The 25,564-nt window shown below is 34.9% G+C and overlaps 1 pseudogene; it reads left to right on the top strand.

Annotated features, from left to right (window-relative positions):
• Positions 1-7,522: 7,522 nt before the first annotated feature.
• Positions 7,523-8,413, top strand: LOC130857319 (transcription elongation factor A protein 1-like; annotated as a pseudogene).
• The last annotated feature ends 17,151 nt before the right edge of the window (positions 8,414-25,564 follow it).

Genomic DNA, 25,564 nt, shown 5'->3' with positions numbered 1-25,564 from the left:
ATCATTCTAGGGTATGTTCAGAAAATGTGGCTTCTCACATCTGCCCCATTTTCTCACAAAATGCAGTGGTGTTTTGCCTGATCAGAGTGAGATCATGATTTGTTGAAAGAAAGTCCCTGATGAGGACATGCCTGACATCTTCTACACTCAAAATTGTTTCCTTGGAACAATTATTATAATATTGTATAATCCCACAAGCTTCCTTTAGTTTTCTAACACCTTTGAGTGGAACTATATCCAATTTGGAAGTATTCCTGGTACATGACACCAAGGTTTACTTACTCCACTGTTATATATTTATTACCATATATTTGCTGATACCCTAAATGTTTTGACATATTAGCAAACTAATCGATGAGTGCTCATAAACAACTCTGTATCCCCTGTATTATAAGTTCTATTAGTTAGCTAGGACTGCCATAACAAAATACCATAGACTAGATTGCTTAAACAACAGAAATTTTTTTCTTGGAGTTCTGGAGGCTAAGAGTTCAAGATCAAGTTGTCAGAAGATTTGGTTTCTCTTTTGGCTTTACTTCTTAGATTACAGATGACCACCTTCTCCCTGTGTCCTTGAGTGGTCTTCCTTCTGTATACTTGCATCCCTGGTATCTCTTTTAAGTCTGAATATCGTCTTATAAGGACACCAGTCAGATTAGATTATGGTCTACCCTAAGTGTCTCATTTTAACTAATCATCTCTTTAAAGGACCTAATATGGCATAAATACAGTCACATTCTGAGATACTGGGGGTTAGGTCTCCATAAATGGAGGCATACAATTCAGCCCATTGCACAAGGTTTTAGGGGGACCTAATTAGGGGACATATTGGATTTAAATTACCATATCTGGAAAGAGTTTGAAATGTAAACTAGAACTCTGCTGGTGACTCAGTTTAGAGATAAATGTGGAAGATTGAAACAGAAGATAGAAGTTACTTGGGCACTGAACACAGAAAAATCTTTTTTATGGTGTGGGTTAAAGAAGGGAGATCAATGAACAACATGATCATAGAGTTCAGAAAATAATTAGAACAATGTGGTGGCACAGAAGTCAAGGGAATAGAAAGTTTCCAGACAAAAAAGCCATAGACTAAATTTTCAGATTGTATTATAACCAGAACAGAGAAGATATATAGCAGATTCATGTCAAGTTGATTTGTGAGTCAAAATTTATAAGAAAAGGCTAGAAGAATGCAGATTATTTCAAAAGGAACAGCTGACTAGTGATTTCATAAAATTTCTGATTAAATCAGAGCATGTTTACTTGAGTTAGGAGGGAGAACCACTTTTCATTATATAACTTATTGTCCTGTCTTGATTTTCCTCTTACTGTAAACATGCATTATGCTCAAAATAAAGTATGAAAGAAATAAAAGGGAACTTATTTAGACTGCAGTGTGAGTGATTTTTGCTAAAAAAAGATAACCTTCCAGTGTTATACCAGGATATGCTTAGTGCCAAAGGAAGATGTTAAATGTCATTCTCTGTGAATTTTACTATATTAACTAGATTCCAAATTACCATCACCTATTTATGACAACTTGGACTTTTGCCCCTGCTTCTATTTACGAACCTATTGTACAACAGGAAAAGTTATGTTTTTAACTCATAACTCAAACTGTTCTTAACACCCATGATTTTCCACGGATCTCAGACATGCAAATTCTTTAAGATTGAGTGTATGACCCCATGTGATCTGATTCTTATTTACCTATCTAGTCCTATGGCATTACATTCTTCATGAACTACATTTCAGGGCACAGCCCTCCTTTTCTGTTCTTCAAACATCAAGCCATTTTTTCCCCACAAACTCTGTTTACTTGACCAGAATATCCCATTTCCAGATTTGCAAATGCTAGCTTATTTGTATCTTTCACACCTTAGTTAAAAGTTTGTATCTTCAAACTGCTCTACCTAAAGTCACTCCATGTCTGACATCAACATTCTATCTCATTCTCCTGTTTATTCTCTTTACTGAGTTTTGCGTAATTGTTCTTTTTTCAATTAACATGTTTATCATGCATTTCTTCCTTAGATTGTAGGATCCATGAAGGCAGGAACCCTGAACCTTTTGCTTACCACTGTATCCCCAGACCTTACAATATTGCTTGGGACATAATAGGTAATCAGTATATATGTGAATTAACAAAAAACATTTTATTCTCATTATTTAGTTTTAAAGTAAAGAAATAGCCTGGTTTGAGACTAATTGAGGAAATTCCCTGAGGATGGGAACATAACAGATCTTGGTAGTTTATTTAATCACATCTTTATCCAACAAATATTTATTAAACACTAAGTCTAAGTACTATTTAGTTTCTAAGAGCACAACCATAAACAAAAAGGCCAAGTTCCTGACCTCATGGATTTTGTTAACAGTTACACTACAGTGTGATGAGTGTTCTGTTACAGAACAAAGCGTTCTTTAGAACACAGTGTAGGATCAGTTGAGAGGCATGCCTGAGAGTCTCCCCACCTTGACTGGTTATCAGGATCCCTGGTTTGAATATTAAGACAAAGAAACTCATTCCTTTTCTTTTGAACTCTTCTATATTTCTAAATAATGAGTATTTATTATCTTATATTTTAAAGAAAAGAGGCATATATCCTTATCATAAGATAATGATTGAGACAAGATGAGATCCCTGAAAGAGTGTTATAAGTTTAAAATGATTTTAAAGTATCAATTTATATTACTTTTATTAAATATGGACAAGTTTCTCACAGGGAAAGAGTCTTGATAGGTTACTACCAGCTTTATGAGTGGAAACGTATATGTATCACTAGATTTGCTGTGATGAGAGTATAGCCTTTCTGAACCTCATTAGGGAACTAAAGGACTAGCACTAACCAAAAATGATTTCCATTTTAAATGAAAAATAAAACACAAGTTAACATAGAAAATGGGATATAGTAAACTCTCAAAGAAGTAAGTTTCTTATTTTAAGTTTCAGCTAACACCCTCAAACCAGTTTTTAATGCTATAAGAAAATATTCAACAATTTTCCAGGGCTTAAACTTCATAGATAGATGTTCAAGTCCCTTGAAATATCAACAGAGATATCTTTTTCATATTCGTAATTTTTTAAAAAGTTCCCACTTTATTATTTTTGCTTGTGTCAGAACTTTCTTACACCTAAAATGTATCTTTCTTTTACCTGAAACAAATCCCACCTAATCCTTTGAACAGCATTCCTGAACTCCATTGCTAACTATAGGATACATCACCATCTTCTAATTCTCTCTGCCTCACCTCCCATTTTAACTATTTCTTCTATGATTGTTATATTTGCACCTAAACAGACTGAACTAATTGAAAGCAGAAAATAATTTTCTATATTTATTTTTAATATTTCACATATTTATCTGCAACACCTAGCAGAGTGTCTGTTATAGAGTTGACTATCTCCTCTTTTTGTAGTTTAGTTAGTATCTCTAGATAATACTTAAAATTCATGAAATCGGAGGAATGGAGAAACATCAGAACTAGAAAGAACACTAAAGATTCATCTGCTCCGCAGGTGCTCAGGAATAACAGTTGTGTACTTTGACTATGCACTTCTCTGGTTCCAGCCCCAGATTCTAATTCAGTAGGTTTGTGGTGAAGTTCCAACACTTGCATTTAGTTTAATCTCAGAATGTGATGCTAATGCATGCTCCTAGTTGAGAAATTCTGATCTCCTCTCTCCACTTCCTCTCTCCTTAAAAAAAGCAACTGATACTCTGAGAGGTAACTTTTCCCAGGTCACAGAAGAATTTGATGACAGAAGTAGAAGACAAACTCAACTGTTCTGTGACATTTTGCAGTGATCTTTCTTTCCTCTCTATTGCTACTGGCTTCCAAGTAGAGGAAAATTAGAGCACTCTGATTTTTCTTATTTTCTTCTTATTTTGCTATTCTCTTTGTATTTTTCCATAGGCAATGTTATTTTTTAAAGAAGAATTAAGCGTTGAAGTTCTGAGGCTGTCAAAATCATCAGGTAAGCACAGTAATTCTGTGGCAAAAATCTATTCTGTAGATGATGTTGCTGATCAAATCTGAGGAACCATCAGGGTTTTTTCCATTGAGATATGGAGCATTTTCTTCAGTTTCAACTCGGAAGAAAATATGGAACCAAGCAAGGTCACCTCATTGTTGCACAGATAGCACACATTATATCTGTGTTTTCTAAATAGGTACTCAACCCATGGACAAGAAAACATCATATTAGAATCCATAGTGTAGCTGGAATGAGTCCAATCTCATCAGGTGTTGCCAGCTTTGATAAATTTTCCTCATTTGCTAAAATTATTAAATATATAAATTATTTCATAAATTCATTTTAGCAGAATCAGGGTACTATCTGCATAATTAATAATGATTATAATACATCTCAGACATAGACTGTAATTTTAAAAAACTTGTAAACTGCTCCTTTAATTTTGAAATGGCAAATCATAAGAAATAGCTAACTCTACCAATATCTTTTTAAAAATCCCTGAAGGTGAATATTGTGGTTATGATTTTGGAAGAATCAGACATTTGAAAATCTGATCTTAGATCATCTGAAGATATCTTGAAGGCAGAGATAGGACATAGTTTAATGGCCAGAGCCTCACCATTTTCAAGGAAATCAAACTCTTTCTATAAAGTTAGCAATACTTAGAAGAAGAAACCAATCTCAGATAGAAAAGTTGCAAAAAGATATTTATAAGCATTCATGTTTAAAGTTAAAATTCACCATGGATTCGTTAATAATTTTATCCAAAAATAGGAGGTATTAATTTCATTATTACTAAATTATTATTAAACACTGGGCAATCAATGATTTAAATCAAGCTGGGCTAATTGAGAGTGAATTATCATCATCCTCCATGAGAATATTGCTCATAAATTACCTCTGAAGTCCAAAGGATTATTATGCATTTATTCTTGTAAATTATGGCTCCATGGTAAAGTGGATGAGATTTTAATATTTTAGCATTCATTAATTTCTGAAGGCTTAGAGCCAGCATAGTGATGAGCAAGCCTGTTTTGTCCTCTAATGAGAATAATTCTGTTACAGCTAATTGCCATCATCATAAATTTATATAAATTCAGATTAACCTATAGAATTAAAGTTAATATTTATATTTTGCATATTTTATTTCAGAATTAAGGGATATAGGTTTAGTTTCTACTCTTAAACACTTGGTATAAAAACTTTAACATGTGGAGTGTGGGTAATCATTTAATTTTATAGTTAGCATGCAAACTGTACAATTAAAAGCTAACTTGAATAAGCTTATAGAAGCTTATCTAAACTGTTCCTTAGTCTGTGTCATTATGTACTCATTCATATTTTTTATATTTGTAGCTAGTGATGGATTGTGATGAATGACTGAATTATCTGGGGAGAGGGCAGCTTCTCTAGAAGTACACAGCCTTCATAAGGATGGAGGAGAACTCTAAATAAAAATCAGGGTATTGCTGTCCAAAAAGAACATGAAATGGAAAATGGGCTTCCTAAAATACAAATATTGACCACAGGAACAGAGGAAAAAAATCCCCCAAAAAATAATAGAAAGGAGAATTGAGTTGGGTTAGAAATAATCCTACTTGAATCATCAGGAAAAGTGAACTAGCCTACTAATAAACTGCATAGAGCCCATTCCATAATGTGAGTTTGAGTTCTTCCCCAGTATTTTATTAGTTAAATGAGAGATATGTAAATTTGGGGAGGGAATTCGACAGCTATTTTCATTGGCTGTTTTGGTGGTCTTATTGTGTCATTATACAATCATCTGTATATTAATTAATATGCTAGCTTACCAGTATATTAAGGGATCTGATGATTCTTGATGGTTTTGCTGTATGTAGATTACTAAACTAACAATTCCGAAAGCTTATGCTCAGATATAAATTAGCCCCAACCCCTAACCATATGCTTTTAATTTTTAACAAATATCAAGATTACTCTGGCATTTTTTTGCATGGATGCACTGATTTTAGCTTCATAATAGTGAATATACATTCTGTATTAACTTAAAAAGCCAGTGACCAAATTAGACACCAAATCCTGTGGTTTTCTTTCTAATAAATACACCTAGTATTTTTTAGTAACAATCTAGTAGAAATGGAAAAGCTTCTTTGATATGGAAAAACTTTTCTTTAAGTAGATAGTAGCTATTCACTTCATTCTCACGAGGCCCCTGAAAATAAGAAATGGGATAAAAAATATTTTACAAGATAAATCAGACTAAGATATTAAGAAATGAAAAAAAGATTTTTTTTTATTATTTCATCTCAAATGAATATATTTTCCCCTTAAAATAAAACCAGCCCAATTGTTCCAAACACTGAAGATAGTGTCTGCTTCTATTTGACAGAAAAAATTAATAACTATTATTTGTGCTTCCATTGAGTATAGCAGCAGCTTAACTACATGACGGCTTTCTGTCAGAAAGTAAAGAATCAAGTGGGCCAGGAATAGCAGATAGTTTTTAAAAAAGAGCATCTAGTTCATTCTTCTTGCTGCACATCCGCTTTTTGTCTTTACTGTACCAGGTGTTGTCTCAAAGTATTTATAAATTACAGAATATAGCCAATAAACTTTTCTACCAAAAAAAGGTGCTAAAATCCCAAATCAGATATTTTGATTTCATGACTTTTTATATATGTTCTGATTCATTAACCACGACTCCCATCTCCTCATATGATCTGGGATACTCAGATTTTTGGTTGTTTGTTTTTGTTTTCCTTACTGGAGCCAAGACAGAATGAAGAATTGTTTGTCATCCATTTTGCAAGTCATTCATTTATTTATTTAACAACTGATTATTAGTCAGTACTGTTTGGTAGATATTACAAAACCAATGGATGAAGAAGCTTCGCATTGTTTTCCGCCCTTAGAGAAAGCCTAGTCTAGGAGGAATTATTTATAATAACTTTTTGCAATCATTTGATTAAAATATATACTATGTAATATTTTACAATATGTATTGTAGGTATAGTATATATGTTTATTATATATATAATATATGAGGAAATAAATACTAACCTCTCAATAGTGAGATCTCAATAGTGAATAGGCATTATGTGAAGATAAATGGGGATAATGCATATCACACACAGAGTGACAATCATTAGAATGGAGAAACCTTGCCACTTTCAAATATCTTAATGATGGCCAATACGTCAGGAGCCCAGAAAGAGTAAAGAATATCCCAGGCTGGGAAAGTAGCAATAGCTGAAGAGGATAGAGCTTTGTGGACCATGTTAAGGATTTAGTATGTTATTGTAATAGCCAGAGAAAGTCCTTGAAGACAGTATATAAGCAGAGTGGTAACATGATAAGTTTCTCGTTTGATATATAGTCATTTAAAATAAAGTGTTAGGCTCCGCTGCCGCTGCGGCCGCTGCCGCGGGCTCAGTGGTTGAGGAAGCCTCTCGACCGGGCCTGCTGAGGAGCCTCGCCGACGCCTGGGCTCGCCCGCCGGCCCCCCAGCTCCGCGCACTTCCGGTCCCACGCGGCCCGGCGCGGGGCAGGGCTGCCAGAGCCATGGGGGACGAGGTGGTCTGCATTGCCAGGAAGATGGACAAGATGGTGCAGAAGAAGAACGCGGCTGGAGCATTGGATTCACTGAAGGAGCTTAAGAATATTCCCATGACCCTGGAATTATTACAGTCCGCAAGAATCGGAATGTCAGTGAATGCTATTCGCAAGCAGAGCACAGATGAAGTTACATCTTTACATCCCTCATCAAATCGTGGAAAAAGTTATTAGATGGACCATCAACAGATAAAGACTCTGAAGAAAAAAAAAAAGATACTGCAGTTACATCACAGAATAGCCCTGAAGCAAGAGAAGAAAGCAGTTCCGGTGGCAACGTAAGCAGCAGAAAGGATGAGACAAATGCCCAAGACACTTATGTTTCATCTTTCCCTCGGGCGCCAAGCACTTCTGATTCCATGTAGGGAGGTTAAAGTGTAGGGAGATGCTCGCTGCGGCTCTCCGGACGGGACATGACTACATCGCTACTGGAGCTGATGAGGAAGAACTAGGATCTCAAATCGAGGAAGCTATCTATCAAGAAATAAGGAATACAGACATGAAATACAAAAATAGAGTACGAAGTAGGATATCAAATCTTAAGGATGCGAAGAATCCAAATTAAAGGAAAAATGTTCTGTGCGAGAATATTCCTCTTCCCTTATTTGCTAGAATGACAGCAGAGGAGATGGCCAGCGATGAGCTCAAGGAGATGCGGAAAAACTTGACCAAAGAGAGCATCAGATGGCCAAGATGGGTGGGACCCAGACGGACTTGTTCAGGTGCGGCAAATGTAAAAAGAACTGCACTTACACACAGATACAAACTCGGAGTGCTGATGAACCCATGACAACATTTGTCGTCTGCACCGAATGTGGAAACCGGTGGAAGTTCTGTTGAGTTGGAAGAATTGGCAAAATGTCTGGACCATTAAGAAAATGGATTTTGTAATTAGCTTTAAGACTAGACCAACCAACTGGTTTTCCTTCAAATCAGATTTGTAAAATAACGTATATGCCTCAGGTTATCTCTGGTTTTGACACAGCAGCCCTTCCTTAGATAACCTTCTGTTGTTTCAGAGCAGTAAGGAGACCGCATAATAATTGTAGCTGTTTCAAAACTTTTTTCCCCCATTTTTATAAGTAAGTTGATATTAAACTTTCAGCAGTTTATTTTTACCTTTTCTTTTTCTTCTTAAAGGAAAATGTACCTTAACTTTTTTACAATCTGAAACATACACAGTAGAAATGTTATTCTCAGTTAATACACAAATGGAAATTACATTTTTTTCCCTATATTGGCCTGTACCTGCAAATATTAAAAGAGAAGAGGTAATGTAATTATAAGTTTATCAAACATGGTGTGTAATCAAATAATACTTGACCAGCTTATCTAAATTGTACATAATATTTGAACTAACATATGAAATTGATTTTAATTATTATGTTCACAAGTCTGGGACAATTAGATATGATTTTGCATTTGTAACTGACTGTGATCCTCATTTCTTGTAGTTTCTTGTACATGTTTATTACTTGTTCTTAATTGATTTTACTTTTGGAAACATGACTTTGTTGAAATCAGTTTGGTTTGTTGTTTATTTACCTGTTTGACTTTGTAGTGTATTTTAATTTTGCAGAATGCTGTTAGCAGGCTTTTCCTAAATCCCAGCACAGGCAAACCATGAAAACTTTTGACCATTTTTTCCTTTTGTAGGAAGACATACTGGGAAGAAAATGTTAGCATTTTAGGATAGTGTAGTTCTTGTAAACAGTTCATGACTTAACTTTGGTTTGGAAATCTGTACTGGCCAAGAACTTTAGGGTTTATATAAGTCATTAAAGCTATGGTCTTTCCGTATGGAGGCTGACGGAGCACATCCCTGTCCTGACTCTTATTTCCTTTCTCTCTGTTACACAAGAATGAGGTTGTGGAACAGACTAACACGTGGGCTATAACACAGCTCATTTGCAGGAAGGACCTTACAGTTAAGTGTGTACATCTGTTTTGTTAGGAATAAGAAAAAGTAATTCTCGCGCTTGCTGTAGCACATTGTAAGGCCACTGCTACAAAGTCCATGTTTCACCCTGCTCCATCTGTGTGCTCTTAGGCCCCTAGGGAAAGACCTTGGCACATGCTTTGCACTCCCCTTTGCCCCCTTTCCCCATCGCTTACTGCAGATCCGTTTGATGTAATAGAGAAAACAACATCTTTTAACATCCACATTAAGACCCCACATATAAGAACTGGCCCACTGGTACCCTGCCACCTCTACTTTGTCAGGTCACAGATTAACCTTTTATCATTTGAAAAACAATGTGCATTTTTGAAAGAATAAGTTTAAGAAGAATAAAATTAAAATATTCCCACTTTTAAATTGTGATCCATTTTTAAATTTATAATTCAATAAAGTTTCTTGTTATTAAACATGTAAAATAAATAAAATAAATAAAATAAAGTGGTGTTGATTTCTTGGGAAGAGCCACACAAGAGTAGGAATAAGAAGAGGCAATTGAAGGAGGTTGTATGAGAGATAATGGTGGCTTGGGCTGTGATGTAGAAAGTGGAACTGATAAGCATGTTGTTAAGATTTGGAATATAAATAATATATAGAATGGATGAATCCATTAGTGATCTTTTATTTCATTCTCACAAAAATCCAATGTGACAAAAATGAAAGCTTATGGAGTTTTTCCAGATTCATTTAGTTGTCTCAGAATAAAGATTAAAACCCAAGCACTTAATTTCAAAGTCTAAGGGTTTGTCTGTGTGTGTATGTGTGTGTGCTTGTGTGTGCATAGCAAATGTTGTAGAAGGATACCTAGAATGAGAAATGAAAAGTGCATATTAGATTTACCACCATGAATGTTACTAATGTTTGGGATTTTTTTGTTGCTATTGTTGGTGTGTGTAGGTTAGTATGTATGCACCAGAGTCAGACTTTTGAGGTTTGAATCCTAGCTCTGTCATCTAGCAGCTGTGTGACCTAATGAATGTAATTTGACTTCTTTCTTTCTTTGTCTCTTCATCTGTAAATGGTGTAATAATAACATATAGGTCATTAGGAAATTGGTGTTATTGAGTTAGCAATTGTAAATTGCTCTCTGGCATGCACTACCTCTTTAGTATATATTGTTGTAATGATGTTAATGATGGTGATGGTGAAGAATGACAAGCTAGATTTTATATTTTATCAGTTAAAGGGAGACAAATAATTGGAGATTGTAAGTATAGGTAATTCTTTGGAGAAGTAAATTTTTGAAGTAATGCGTAAAGTAGGGCTCTGTGCAAGAAATAATTTGACCATCCCCAAATGGAGACCTGGTCTTTTCCTTCATTTTGCCGGAGGTAATCTTTATTTGCCTGGGAGTCTTTAGGATAGTTGTATAGTAACAATGAGATTTAGGGTGAGGGTTGACTATGCCTGACACTCTTAAGGTAGCACTGGCCATGTCAGAAAAAACAACCATGTGATTTAGGGTAGGGACATTGGGTCCCATGGTATTAGTTGATGTGAAGTTCAACCATGTTGGCAGTAATCCATCATGCCTATGCAATGAAGTTCCAGTAAAAACTGTGGATACTGAAGCGTGTATGATTTCCAGGCATATTGTCATCCATATTGTCACACCTTCAAAGCTGAGTGTGATTTTGGGCATGCCCACACATACCCCCAGTGAATTTACAGTTGATGTCAGAAATGTGGGTCATCTATTGTGGACTCTTTCCTTTAACCTTGTATTGTACTCTTAACCCCTTGAAGTCAGTTTCCAAAGCCTTGAGTAGACTTGGCAGTCTGGATGACTGTGCCTTCCAACCATGCAGTTTGATTAACTTGAGATAGACTCTAATCAAAGTAAATTAAGTGATGTAGGAGTGTTCTTTGATTATGTTAGCAAAATACTTCATGGCAGTTATTTAAAATGTAAAAGTTACAGGGGAAAAAAGTCAAAGAAAAAAAATGGACCCCAAACAGATAAATGAAAGAAAGCAGTTGTAATATGTGGCATACCTGATTTCAGAACTCTATTCATGCCTTTATCAGTTTATTTATCACTAGAAAAATAAATGGAAGGACTTTTATTAGAAAAGAATCATTCTAGATATATAGTGTAAGAGCATATTAAGTTAATATTGTCTTGAATTTAAAAGAATAAAAATAAAGTGAATTGAAAGAATTGGTATATTGAGAATAACTTAGCAAGTTGTCTTTTCTCAAGAAAAAAACTTACTAAATTTAACAAAAATTATGAAAATAACTAAGGATTAGAATATTTTAGGAACTTATATTTTGATGTGGTTAGAATTGATAGATATTCTGCTTTTAATGACAGAAAGATTTGCACACAACCCTTCTAAACACCCTGCCCACACATCTTGATTGTGTGTTTATACTATTTTCATTTTGCACATATTCTGTTGTGCAACCACAAATCTCTAAATTGCTAAACTCAGTCTCAAGTCTAAGTGGTTTTACCTCTTAGGATCATTCATTTACAAAGGCTTCCTTACTTTCCTTATATAAGGCTTTCCTTATATTCAGTCCTTGGTTGGCTGGATTTATCATTGATGTTTTTCAATAATGTATAATAAATGCAACATTCTATGAGAATATCTTTTTATTCCCTTGATTCACAACTTGCCAGCTTAACCTTGGCTCATAATTTACTTCCTCACAAATTTAGGGATAACATATTCATCTAGGCTTGAATGTTGTGCTGAATATAAGACCAGTCTTATTTTCTATTATGTAGAACATCCTTTGATAAAGAAACAGGCACTGTTTAAGAAGATAATAAATTTGCTGCAAAAGAGCTATTTTCAGCCTCTAAAAATGTAACTGAGTTCAAAACTTGTAGTCTGTCTCTAGCTACTGATTTTCAGAATTTCAAATATCAGAATTAAAGTAAAACAAAGCTACGAAAGGGAATTCAAAATGTATCTGCAATACAAATTAGAAATGACAACTGCAAAGAGAACAGAACTTTGCTGTTTTTCCATTTATGCAACTATGACAGCAATCAGGTATAGAGTTGGCAATTTCTAGAGTAATGTGTGTGTCAGCCAGGATGATGTCAACCAACTAAAAATCTCAAAGCTAAGGGAGAGAATTTGCATGGGAAAAAATCAACAGAAAATTCTGAAACATGAAATGCTTTGACTCTAGTTTGCATTTAGATGGTTCTACAATTGCAGTTACTCCAAACAAACTCATAGTCATTACTTATCAGAAAAGAATTTTAAGGAATGACAGTTGGGACCAATGAAACAAAAACCAAACAAAAACATGTACTTCTTAGTATCCCTCAATAAACAAGCAGGATTCAGATGTCTTACCTTTGATTTCCAGCTCTATTAGTAAATAGTCCTGCTAATTTAAGTCACTTAATCCTTTCTCTATTGCTCAGTTTCTTATCTACAACACAGCAGATTCAATGTTTTTGAACTGTATTCTACTCATACTTGTGTTTTGCTAAATTGCTCTCAGTGCTGTGGTAGGGAAAAGTGAGTAAAAAGAAACTGAATGAGTCAGGGATTCAATAAGCATCTCTATTTTTATCTCTTTTGTAGCTTGATTCTTGCTTATTATTTTCTTTGAAAGAGAAAATAAGGTCTGCTAATAAAAAGAAATATAAAATTTATTTTAGCTTTACAATTCAACTGTGTTATGTAAGTTTGTTCTTACAATATATAATATAGTGTTGGCAGAGAAAATATGCAGACTAAATAGCTGTTTATTTTCAATTGATCAGGCATCTGTAGAAATTTTCTTTTACACTGTCCATGCTTTCCACTTTTACTAGTCTCAACTCCATTATTCTTCTTTAATATATGACATCTTCAGGAGATACCATAAAAATCAGATTTTCCTTAATGGAGTAGCTGTCTCAATGCGAACACTCCAAGGTTAAGCACCACATCCACACTGTATGATAGTCAATGCATGGACATAATTGATGCAAGTATTGGGGTTAGTCACTGAGTTAAGAAGTAGGGTGGAGAATGGTCATGTATTCATGTTCACTGGGTACACAAGTTAATATGAAGCAAATAATAATAATCAACAATATGTTCCTGAACTAAAACTTGAATTGAAAATTATGTGGGCAAAAGTAAAACTGTTGAAAAATTTTATACTGACTGCTTTACTTTCCAGTTATTACTTATTTCTATATTATTAGTAGTGAAAATGAATTATTGCTTTTATGTGCTAAAGGATCAATAGGATGGAAAGTTAAACTTTATTAGTTCAAGTTAAGGATGTTAAAGCTAATTAGATTACCAAAATATAACCAGGAAATATACCAGAAGTGCTTCAATAGTTGAAAAGTTTAATAATTCATTTTCGAGGTAGCTTATGATTAAAGAAAGCTCTTCTTCTCAGGTTGTGATTGATTGCAGTGATGTTCTCAGTTTTTCATCCTTCGTACATCCATCATTTTTACGATATAACCTCACAGTCTCTTACCATTGAGATGAGAATGACCTGCCTTATCTGTTGACTATGGGTTCAACTGTGTGACTTGCTTTTTCCAATGCTATATTAGCTTATGTGCTGAGTTTTGCTCCCTTGAACTTTTGCCATCATCATGAGAGTATGCCCAGACTAGTCTGCTGAAAGATGAAAGACACATGGAGCATAGCCAAAATACAGAAGTGGTCCTAGCCAGAATCAACCTAAAGCAACCAATATTTAGCTGTTGTGAGTCTACAACATAAGAGACCACAATATGTGAGTGAGCACAGCCAAACCAGATAATCACAGTCTAAATTGCAAACATTCAGACTTGTGGAATAAATAAATGCTAAATGTGCTAAGCCACTGATTTTGGGGTAATAGGTAATTGATATAGAAGTCCTAACAGTTAATTGTTCAATCTATGCATAAAATGAGATTTATATATTTTCTAACATCTTGCATCTATTTGTCTCAGGATATGATTATGATATTTGCTGTAAAACTTAGAGCAAGAGTATGATTTTAAACATGAGTATTTCCTTGAAATAAAAGATACTCAAATTCAATACTTAAGAATATTCCTTGTATTAATACCAAAGACAATTTATTTTTATGGCAATTTTATTACATTTCAATGAGAATGGAGGAGGAGCAGAAGTGATCTTTTACAATTAAAAATATAAGAAAGAACCACAATGAGATGGTTAGGAGGGATGGAGATATGGTAGTCTAGACTGCTCCTCTTCCAGTCTGTCTCATCAATAGCTGCTCTGTAAATAGTTGTAATTTTGTTGTGCTCATGGAAGAAGGCAAGTTCAGGGTCTTCCTACTCTGCCATCTGGGCCACTCTCAAATGTGGTTTTTCTTATTTGGGTATTTGCTTGATTGGTATAGATCTTTTGTTTCCAGAGAACCTATAAAGTTTTTTTTTTTTTTTCTGTAGTTGTTTATTTGATATTTTAGTGGAAGAACAAAGACCTGAGACTTCTTAGTCCACCATCTTGTTGACATCCAAGAATATATATATATATATGTATATATTTTGAACTCATAAATAATTAGTATGAAAACTGAGCAAGATTCTTAGACTCCTGAACTCCAATTTTTCCCCCATTCTCAGCCTACCTGAGGGCTATCCACAAACAGGAGAATAGTTAAAACTGCAGAGGTTTTCCCCAAGGTGTAAGAGTCTGAGCCGCACATTGGGCTCCCCAGCCCAAGGGAAAAAGAACTGGGAAAAAGAACTCCCACAGAGTTTGACTTTGAATGCCAGCAGTGCTTACTTTCAAGAGAGACAGAGGGGTGTAGGAAATATAGACACTAATCTTAAAGGGCAAACACAAAATCTCACAAGCTCCAAGAACCAGGGCAGAAGCAGTAATTTGAAAGAAGCCTGATGATCTTGGAGAGTGTCCTGAAGAGTCAGTAGGAAACTGGAACTCACCGTGGGGTCACAGACATTGGTGAAGTCATTTTTGGGAACTCATCCTACCATGAAGATAATAGTGTTAGCAAACACCATTTTGGAATCCTTTCTCTCGCTTATTAGTGCAGAGACCCAACCTCACTCACCAGCCTGGGGGCACTTGTACTGGGACATCTCAGGCCAAGTAACTACCTGGGTGGGGACACAGCCTCACTAATCAGCAGGTGGTTGCCTTAAGACCCTCTGAACCCACAGCCACCCTGGCACCTGGTCCTGTTCACCAAAGGGCCTATGATCTGCCAGGCACACCAGTGTGCCATCACTAGCCACAGAAACTCCAGGACCCTATAGCCAAAGACCCTTGGGCCTGGCTCTGCCCACTAGTGGGCTGGCACTAGCCTTAGGACTACCTCCCCACCATGGACAGGCACCAGCCCTTGAACCCTCTGGGTTGTGGCCCAACCACTAGTGGGTTGATACATCAACTCTGAGACTGGGAACCCCAGGGCTGTGAAACCAGAGACCCCAGGAGCCAGCTATACCCACCAACAGGCCAGTACCAGCTCTGGGACACAGAGGGCCCTACCAGCCACACTGGGATGCCCTACATACTAGCAGACTGATACCAGCTTGAGATATCCTGTACCCCACAAGTAGCAAGTCAGGAACCGGCCTCACCTACCAGCAGGCCAACACTGCATCTGGAATCTCAGTCCCCTGCCAATATCTGCTTTCAGTCACCTGTGAGATAGCACTAGCCCAGGAACCACCCTGGGGCTTTGCAGCCAGCTGCCTCATGATCCAGCCCTGCCTACTAGCAGCGCGCAGCCCCCACACAAGGAAGGACCTGGAAACTATACAAACTGAAGACAAGCCACACTTACCAGACTGCCCACGATAGTAAGCCCTGCTCCATAGAAGCATGCAGCCACATGGGGGAACATCTAGAGCATATGACTCTGGTGATCAGAGGGCAGTGTGCTGTTGGGACTCATAGGACATCTCCTACAAAAGGCAACTTCTTCAAGTTCTGGAAATGTAAGCAACCAACCAATTGCATAGCATTGAAAACAGCAATTTTAGCAAAATCAGGCAACAGAGGAATATTCCAAACACAGGAAAAAGATAAAACCCCAGAAGAAAAGCCAAGTGAAGTAAAGATATGCAGTCTACTAAATATAGAGCTCAAGATAATGATCCTAAAGATGTGCAGAGAATTTGGGAGAAGATTGGATGGAAAGAATGAGAATTTAGAAGTTTTCCACAAGGAGAAAATTTAAGAAAACCATCACAGATGAAGAATACAATAACTGAAATTAAAAATACGCTAGAAGGAATCAACAGTAGATTATATGATATAGAGAAATAGATCAGTGAGCTGAAAGGTATAGTAATGGAATTCACTGAAATGGAAGAGAAAAAACAAAGAATAAAAAGAAATGAAGAAAGGGATTTAGGAGATTGCTGAGGCAACATAAAGCATACTAACTTTTGCATCATAGGGCTCCCAGAAGGAGAGGAGAGAGAGAAAGAGGCAGAGGATGTATTTGAAGACTTAATAGATGAAGACTTCCCTAACCTGGAAACGGAGACCAATATCTAGGTGCAGGAAGCACAGAGAATTCCAAACAGGATCAACTCAAAGTGGACTACACCAAGAGATATTGCAATTAAAATGGCAAAAATTAAAGAAGAGAATATTAAAAGCAGCAAAGGAAGAGGGACAACTTATGTACAAGAGAATTCACATAAGGCCATCAGCTAACTTTTAGTCAGACACTTTGCAGGCAAGAAGAGAGTGGCACAGTATATTTAAAGTGATTAAAGAAGAAAACCTGCAATCAAGACTGCTCTACACAGCAAGGATTTCATTCAGATTTGAGAGCAAGATCAAAACTATTACAGACAAGCAAAAGCTAAAAGAGTTTATTATCACTAAACCAGCATTACAAGAAATGTTAAAGAGACTTCTCTAAGCAAAAAAGAAAAGCCACAACTAGAAATACAAAAACAATGAAAGGAAAAATCTCATTGGTAAAATCAAATACAAAATAAAGGTAGAATTCAACCACATATAAAGCTCATAGCAAGGTTAAAAGACAAAATCAATAAAATCATCTATATTCACTGTAGGTAGTTAACAACAACAACAAAATATATATAATATGATGACAAAAAGAGTATATGCGGGGCAGAGGATTAAAAATACAGGGTTGTTAAAATGTGTTTGAACTTAGGAGATCAGCAATTTAATCATATGTGTGTGTTTGTGTGTGTGTGTGTGTGTGTGTGTATAGCTATGTATAAACTTCATGGTAATCACAAACTAAAAATCAATAATAGATAAACACACAAAAAATAAAGGAATCCAAACACTAAAGATACTCATAAAATCACAAGCAAAGAAAGCAAAAGAAGAAAAGAGCAAAATGTAACTTAAAAACAACAAAATGTCAATAAACACATACCTATCAATAATTACTTTAAATGTAAATTGAATAAATACTCTAATCAGAAGATATAGAGTGGCTGAATGGATTTAAAAAAAAAGACTCAAATATATGCTGCCCATAAGAGACCCACTTCAAATACAAAAACACACACATACTGAAAGTGAGGGGATGGCAAATTGAAACAAAAAGAAAGTCAGGGAAGCAATGCTTAGACAAAATGGACTTTAAAATGAAGATTGTTACAAGAGACAAAAAAGAACATTACATACAAGGTATTACTCCAAGAAGAAGGTATAACAGTTGTAAATGTATATGCACATAACATAGGAGGACCTAAATACATAAAGTTAATATTAACAGACATAAAAGGAGAAATCAATGATAACACAATAAATAGTATAAGACTTTAACATCCCACTTACATCAATAAACATACCATCCAGACAGGAAAAGCAGTAAGGAAACACTAGCCTTAAATGACACATTAGACCAGAGGCACTTAAGATATACAGTGCCTCTGCTGCTTTTTTTTTAAATACACATTTTTTTTTTTCAAATGTGCATGGAATATTCTCCAGGTTAGGTAGTATGCCAGGCCACAAAACAAGTCTCAGTAAATTTATGAAAATTGAAATATCAAGCATCTTTTTGACCACCATGTTATGAGAGTGAAAATCAACTATAAAAGTCAAAAAAAACAGACATATGGAGGCTAAACAGTATGCTTCTAAACAACCAGTGGATCAATGATGAAATCAAACAGGAAATAAAAAAAATACATGGAGACAACTAAAAACAAATACACAATGATCCAAAATCTAGGTGATGCAGCAAAATCAGTTCTAAAAGGGAAGTTTATTGTGATACAAGCTTACCTCAGGAAACAAGAAACATTCAAATAAACAATCTAACAATACACATAAAGAAACTAGAAAAAAAAGACATTCAAAACTTAAAGTTAGTAGAAGAAAATAGATCATAAATACTAGGGCAGAAATAAAAGAAATAGAAATTCAAAGAACAATAGAAAAGATCAAAAGAAATTAAAACCTGGTTCTTTGAAAAGAAAAATAAATAAATAAAATTGATAAATCTTTAGTCACACTAATCAAGAAAACAAGAGAGAGGACTTGAATCAATAAATCAGAAATGAATAAGAGAAGTTACAACCAAAATCACAAAAATACAAGGATTGTAAGAGATTGCTAAGAAAAAGTATATACCAATAAAATGGACAACCTAGAAGAAATGGAAAAATTCCTGGAAATGTGTAATCTCCCCAGACTGAACCAGGAAGAAATAGAAAATATGAATGGACCAATTACCAGTAAAGAAATTGAATCAGTAATAAAACAACTCCCAAAAAACAAAATTCCAGGACCAGATGGGTTCACAGGTGAGTTTTACCAAACATTTAGAGAAGAGTTACAACCTATCTTTGTTAGACTGTTTCAAAAAATTGCAGAGGGAGGAATACTTCCCAACTCATTCTACAAGGCAGGCATCACCCTGATGCAAAAACCAGACAAAGACATCACAAAATAGTAAAATTACAGGCCAGTATCACTGATGAATATAGATGCAAACATCCGTAACACAATATTAGCAAACTGAATTCAATAATGCATTAAAAGGATTATACACCATGATCAATGGGATCTATCATGGGATGCAAGGATGATTCAGTGTCCACTAATTAAGCAATTTGATAAACCATATTAACCAAATTGAAGAATAAAAATCATATGATCATCTCAGTAGGTAGAGAAAAAGCTTTTGGCATAATTCATGATCCATGTATGAGAAAAACTCTCAATAAAGTTTGTATAAAACATAATATAACATAATAAAGGCTACATATGATAAGCCCACAGCTGACATCATTCTCAGTGGTGAGGAGCTGAAAGCATTTCATCTAAGATCAGGAACAAGACAAAGACACACAGTCTCACCACTTTTATTCAAAATAGTATTGGACTCCTAGCCACAACAATCAGACAAGAAAAAGAAATAATGGGATGAAACTTGGAACTGAAGAAGTAATAGTGTCAGTGTTTGCAGATGACATGATACTGTATATAGAAAATCCAAAAGATGGCACAAAAAACTATTAGAACTCATTAATGACTTTGGTCAAGTTGCAGTTTACAAAATTAATATACAAAATCTGTTGCATTTCCATACATTAACAATGAAATAGCAAAAAGAGGAATGAAGAAAGTAACTTCATTTATTTCACATCAAAAAGACTGAAAAATCTATGGAGGTAAAAGACCTGTACTCAGAAATCAATAAGACACTGATGAAAGAAATTGAAGACAACACAACCAGATGGAAAGATGTATTGTGTTCATAAACTGGAAGAATTAATATTGCTAAAATGGCCATACTACCCAAGACAATGTACAGATTCAATGCAATCCCTATCAAAATACGAATGGCATTTTTTTCACAGAATTAGAAGAAATAATTTTAAAATTTGTATGGAGACACAAAAGATCCCGAACATCCAGAAAAATCTTGAGAATGAAGAAAAAACCTGGAGGTATCATGCTTCTTGATTCCAGACTATACTACAAAGCTACAGTCATCAAAAAAGTATGGTACTGGCACAAAAACAGAGACATAGATCAATGGCATAGAGAACCCAGAAATGAATCCAAATTTATGTGGGCAATTAATCTATGATAAAGGAGACAAGAATATACAATAAGGAAGCAACAGTGTATTTAATAAAAGGTATTAGAAAACTGGACAGCTACATATAAAAGAATCAAACTGGACTATTCTCTCATACCATGCATAGAAATTCATTCAAAATGGATTAAAGACTTAAACGTAAGACCAGAAACCATAAAACTTTTAGAAGAAAACATTGGGAGTATGCTCTTGGACATTGATCTTAGTAATATTTTCTTGGTTATGTCTCTTCAGGCAAGGGAAACAAAAGCAAAAATAAATGGGACTACATGAAACTTAAAAGCTTTTCCACAAAGAAGGAAATTATCAACAAAATTAAAAGGTCATGTACTGAATGGAAGAAGATATTTGCAAATGATATATCCAATATGGGGTTAATATCCAAAATATACAAAGAACTTATACAACTAAACATCAAAAATGAACTAACCAATTTAAAATGGGCAGAAGATCTGAATAGACATTTTTTTCTAAAGAAGACATACAGGTGGCCAATAGGCACATGGAAAGAAGCTCAACATCACTCATCATTTGGAAATGCAAGTCAAAACCACAATGAGGTATCACCTCACACCTGTCAGAATGGCTATTATCAAAAAGACAACACATGAGAAGTCTTGGCACGGATGTGGAGAAAAGGGAACTCTCATGAACTGCTTGTAAGTATGCAAATTGGTACAGCCAAAATGAAAAGCAGTATGCAGATTACTCAAAAAATTAAAAATAGAACTACCATATGACCAAGCAATTCCACCCCTGGCTATAAAAAATTAGAAATAAAAAAACACTAATTAGAAAAGACATGTGCACCTCTGTGCTCATTGCAGCATTATTTACAATAGCCAAGATATGGAAGCAACCTAAATGCCCATCAATAGATGCATGGATAAAGAAGAGGTGGTATTTATATACAATGGAGTATTAGCCATAAAAAATAATGAAATCTTGCCATTTGCAGCAACATGGATGGACTTAGAGGGTATTATGCTAAGTGAAATATGTCAAAGATCAAACAGTATATTATTTCACTTACATGTGAAATTTAGAGAAAAAAGTAAATCAAGAAATAAAACAGAAATCAAATTATGTGTACAGATAATAAACAGGTGATTGCCAGAGGAGAGGGAGGTGTAGGGAGTAAGGAAATAGGTGTGGGATATTAAGTGGTACAAAATTCCATTTACAAAATAAATGAGCAATTGATATGAAATGTACAGTGTGGGCAGAATAGTCAATAACTATGTAATATTTTTGTATGGTGACAGATATTAACTTATCATGGTGATCATTGTACAAAACTATAGACTCACCATGCTGTGTAATAGGAACTAACATAGTGCTGTAGGTCAATTATACTTTAAAAAACAAACAAACTCATTGAAAAGAGATCATATTTGTGGTTATCAGAGACAGGGTTTGGTTGTGGGGAGGAGTTGAATTGCAGAAAAGCAGTCAAAAGATACAAATTCTCAGTTATAAGATAAATAGGTACTAGAGATATAATGTAGTGTGTAACATGATAAATATAATTAATACCACTGTATGTTATACATAAAAGTTAAGAGAGTTCTCACCACAAGGAAAAAAAAAATTTATTTCTTTAGTTTTATATCTAAGAGATGATGAATATTCACTAAACTTACTGTGATAATCATTTCATGATGTATGTAAGTCAACTTGTGTTGTACACCTTAAATTTATACAGTACTGTATGTCAATTATATCTCAATAAAGCTGGAAGAAAAAAATAGACAAAAATTTACTAGACTAAAAACAAATTAGAAGAAAAATCCACTTTCAAATTATAGAATATTTCACTGAATTTTTATTTACACTTGCCTTATTTCTTCCTCAGTGTGACATAAAGTTGTCTGGTTGAAGTAGTCTAATTCCTGGTTTCCTCCCTCAGGATGGAAGGAGCAGAGTGAAATTTGTATAAAATGTTTTGTCTGTGAATTGACCTCAGGACTCGTTTCTGTTTTGGTTGACTAGAAGTCAGACAGTGAATGGAGGTATAATTGGAATTTCAGGCTGAGACTGAAAAAGGCATTGGTGGGCACAGAAGTGTGTGAAAACTGCAGGAGGATGGCAGAGTGATTGACACCTGGGGGCAAGACACTAGGGGAAGAGTAGTGCAATAGAACATCTAAGGCCTTGAGAAGAAGCTGGGGTGAGACCTTTAGGAAATTAAGAAATTAAAAGCAGCCAGAAGTAAACTATGAATGGATACATAAATAAATCACACACTTAGGTCCAAATAAGACCCATGCCAAGAAGACCTGAGAAGACCTTAAGCCTTTACTCAAGGCTGAACTCAAAGTTCAGAAGTCTGCTCATAAGTGAAGGTCTCTATGTCAGTCTGCAAAAGACTGGGAGAGGTGGCTGTTTTTTCAAATGTCTAATTTTTAACAAAAGGCCACAGGAATAGAAATAGAGAGAAACACATGGCCCATTCAAAGGAACAAAATAAATCTCTAGAAACAGTTCCTGAAGAAATACATGTATCATATTTACTAGAGAAGGCTTATAAATCAGCTGTCTCAAATATGCTCAAAGAGTTAAAGGAAAACACAGACACAGATCTAAAGGAATTCTTGAAAACAATACGTGAACAAAATGAGAATATCAACAAAGATATAGCAATTGTAAAAAATAAAACCAAACAGGAATTCAGGAGCAGTAAAGTACACTATGTGAAATGAAGAATTTACTAGAGGGTCTCAACAGCAGCCATGTGTCACTACAAAATACCAACTAACCATAAAGAAGGCAGTAAGGGAGAAGATGAAGGACAAAAAGCTGTAATACATACAAAAAAATAACAAAATTGTAAAGTATATACTTTCCTGTTAGTAGTTACTTTAAATGTAGATATATTAAATTTCCCAGTCAAATATTGTAGATTGGCAGAATGGGTGATAAAAAAAGGATCCAACTATGTGATGTTTTAAAGTGATCCATTTTGGATCTATGTATATGCATAGATAGAAACTGAAAGGATGGAAAAAGGTATTCCATGCAATGACATCTTTTCAGAAATAGGAAAACCCATCTTATATATGTACTACACCTTTATCCATTCATCTGTCGACGGACATTTAGGTTATTCTCACTACGTGGCTATTGTAAATAGTGCTGCAGTGAACATTGGGGTACATGTGTCTTTTGAACTGTGGTTTTCTCAGGGTGTATGCCCAGCAGTGGGACTACCATGTGTAAAATAGACAGCTAGCGGGAATCTGCGCTATAGCACAGGGAGCTCAGCTTGGTGCTCTGTGATGACCTAGATGGGTGGGATAGCGGGGTGGATAGGAGGAATGTCCTAGAGGGAGGGGATATATGTATACATATAACTGATTTACTTCATTGTACAGCAGAAACTAACACAACATTGTAAAGCAAATATACTCCAGTTAAAAAGAAAAGAAAAAAAAGAAAACCCATCCTAAAATTCATATGGAATCTAAGCAACCCAAAACAATCCTGACAATGAGTAACATAGGTAGAGATCTCACACTTCCTGATATCAAAACTTATTATAAAGCTATAGTAACCAAACTAGTGTGGTACTGGTATAAAGAAAAACATAAACCAATGGAATAGAATTGATAGTTCAGAAATAACCCTGCATATATGGTTAAATGATTTCAAACAGGATGGTAAATCTTTCAATGGAGAAAGGACAGTCTTCTCAACATATGGTTAAGAAAACTAAATATCCACATGTTAAAAAAATTCATATTGGACCCATACCTTACACCATATACAAAAACTAACTCAAAATGGATCAAAGACCTAAATTTAAGAGCTAAAACTCTTAAGAAAATATAGTGGTAAATCTTTATAACATTGGATTTAGCAGTGATTTCTGGGATATGAGACAAAAAGTATAGGTAACAAAAGAAAACATAAATTACTTGTACTTCATCAACATTAAAAACTTTTGTGCCTCAAAGGATACTATAAACAGAGTGAAAAGGCAGCCCATGAAATGGGAGGAAAATTTTGCAAATCATATAACTAGAAAGGAATTGATATCCAGAATACATGAAGAACTACAACTCAAAAGAAAACAAAAACCTAAATAAACAATCTTATTCAAAACTGGGCAAAGGACTTAAATAGACATTTATCCTCAGAAGATATAAAAATGGCCAAAAAGCACATGAAAAGATGTTCAACATCATTAATCATTAGGGAAATGTAAATCAAAACAACAATGAGATATCACCCCACACCGTGAAAAATGACTGTTAACAACAGCAAAAGAAAAAACAAAAACAGAAAATAATGTGTTGACAAGATTATGGATAAATTGGAACTCTTGTTCATTGCTGATGGGAATCTAAAATGGTGCAGCTACTGTGGAAAACAGTATTATGGTTCCTCAAAAAATTGAATATAAAATTACCACATAGCCTAACAATTCCACGTCTGGGTATATAACCATGATTAAAAGCAGGGAGTCAAACAGATATTGGTATACCCATGTTCATAGCAGCATTATTCACATTAGCCAAGGTGGAAGTAACCTAAGTGTCCACTGAAAGATCAATAAGTAAACAAAATGTGGCATCTACATATATTGAGATGTTATTCAGCCTTAAAAAGAAATGAAAACCTGTCACATGCTACAACATGGATGAACCTTGAGGACATTATCCTAAGTGAAATAAGCCAGACACAAAGGACAAAGATTATATGATTCCTCTTTGTATGAGGTACCTAGAGTAGTCAAATTCATAGAAACAGAAAGTAGAGTGGTAGTGGCCTGGGTTAGTGGTCGGGAAAGTTATTGTTTAATGGGTATACAGCTTCATTTTTAGAAAAAGGAGAAAGTGTTGTGGATAGGTAGAGGTGATAGTTGCCCAACAAAGTAAATGTATTTAATGCCACAGAACTGTGCACTTAAAAATGGTTAATATGGTAAATACATATTTATGGATCCATTTTTTTTCCACTGGGCCATAGTTATTCCATTTATAAAATGTGTATATAAAACTGCTTTCTAA

Source organism: Hippopotamus amphibius, chromosome 7 (assembly GCF_030028045.1).
Source record: "Hippopotamus amphibius kiboko isolate mHipAmp2 chromosome 7, mHipAmp2.hap2, whole genome shotgun sequence".
NCBI classification, from domain to species: domain Eukaryota; kingdom Metazoa; phylum Chordata; class Mammalia; order Artiodactyla; family Hippopotamidae; genus Hippopotamus; species Hippopotamus amphibius.
This window is presented reverse-complemented; position numbering and strand designations above follow the sequence as displayed.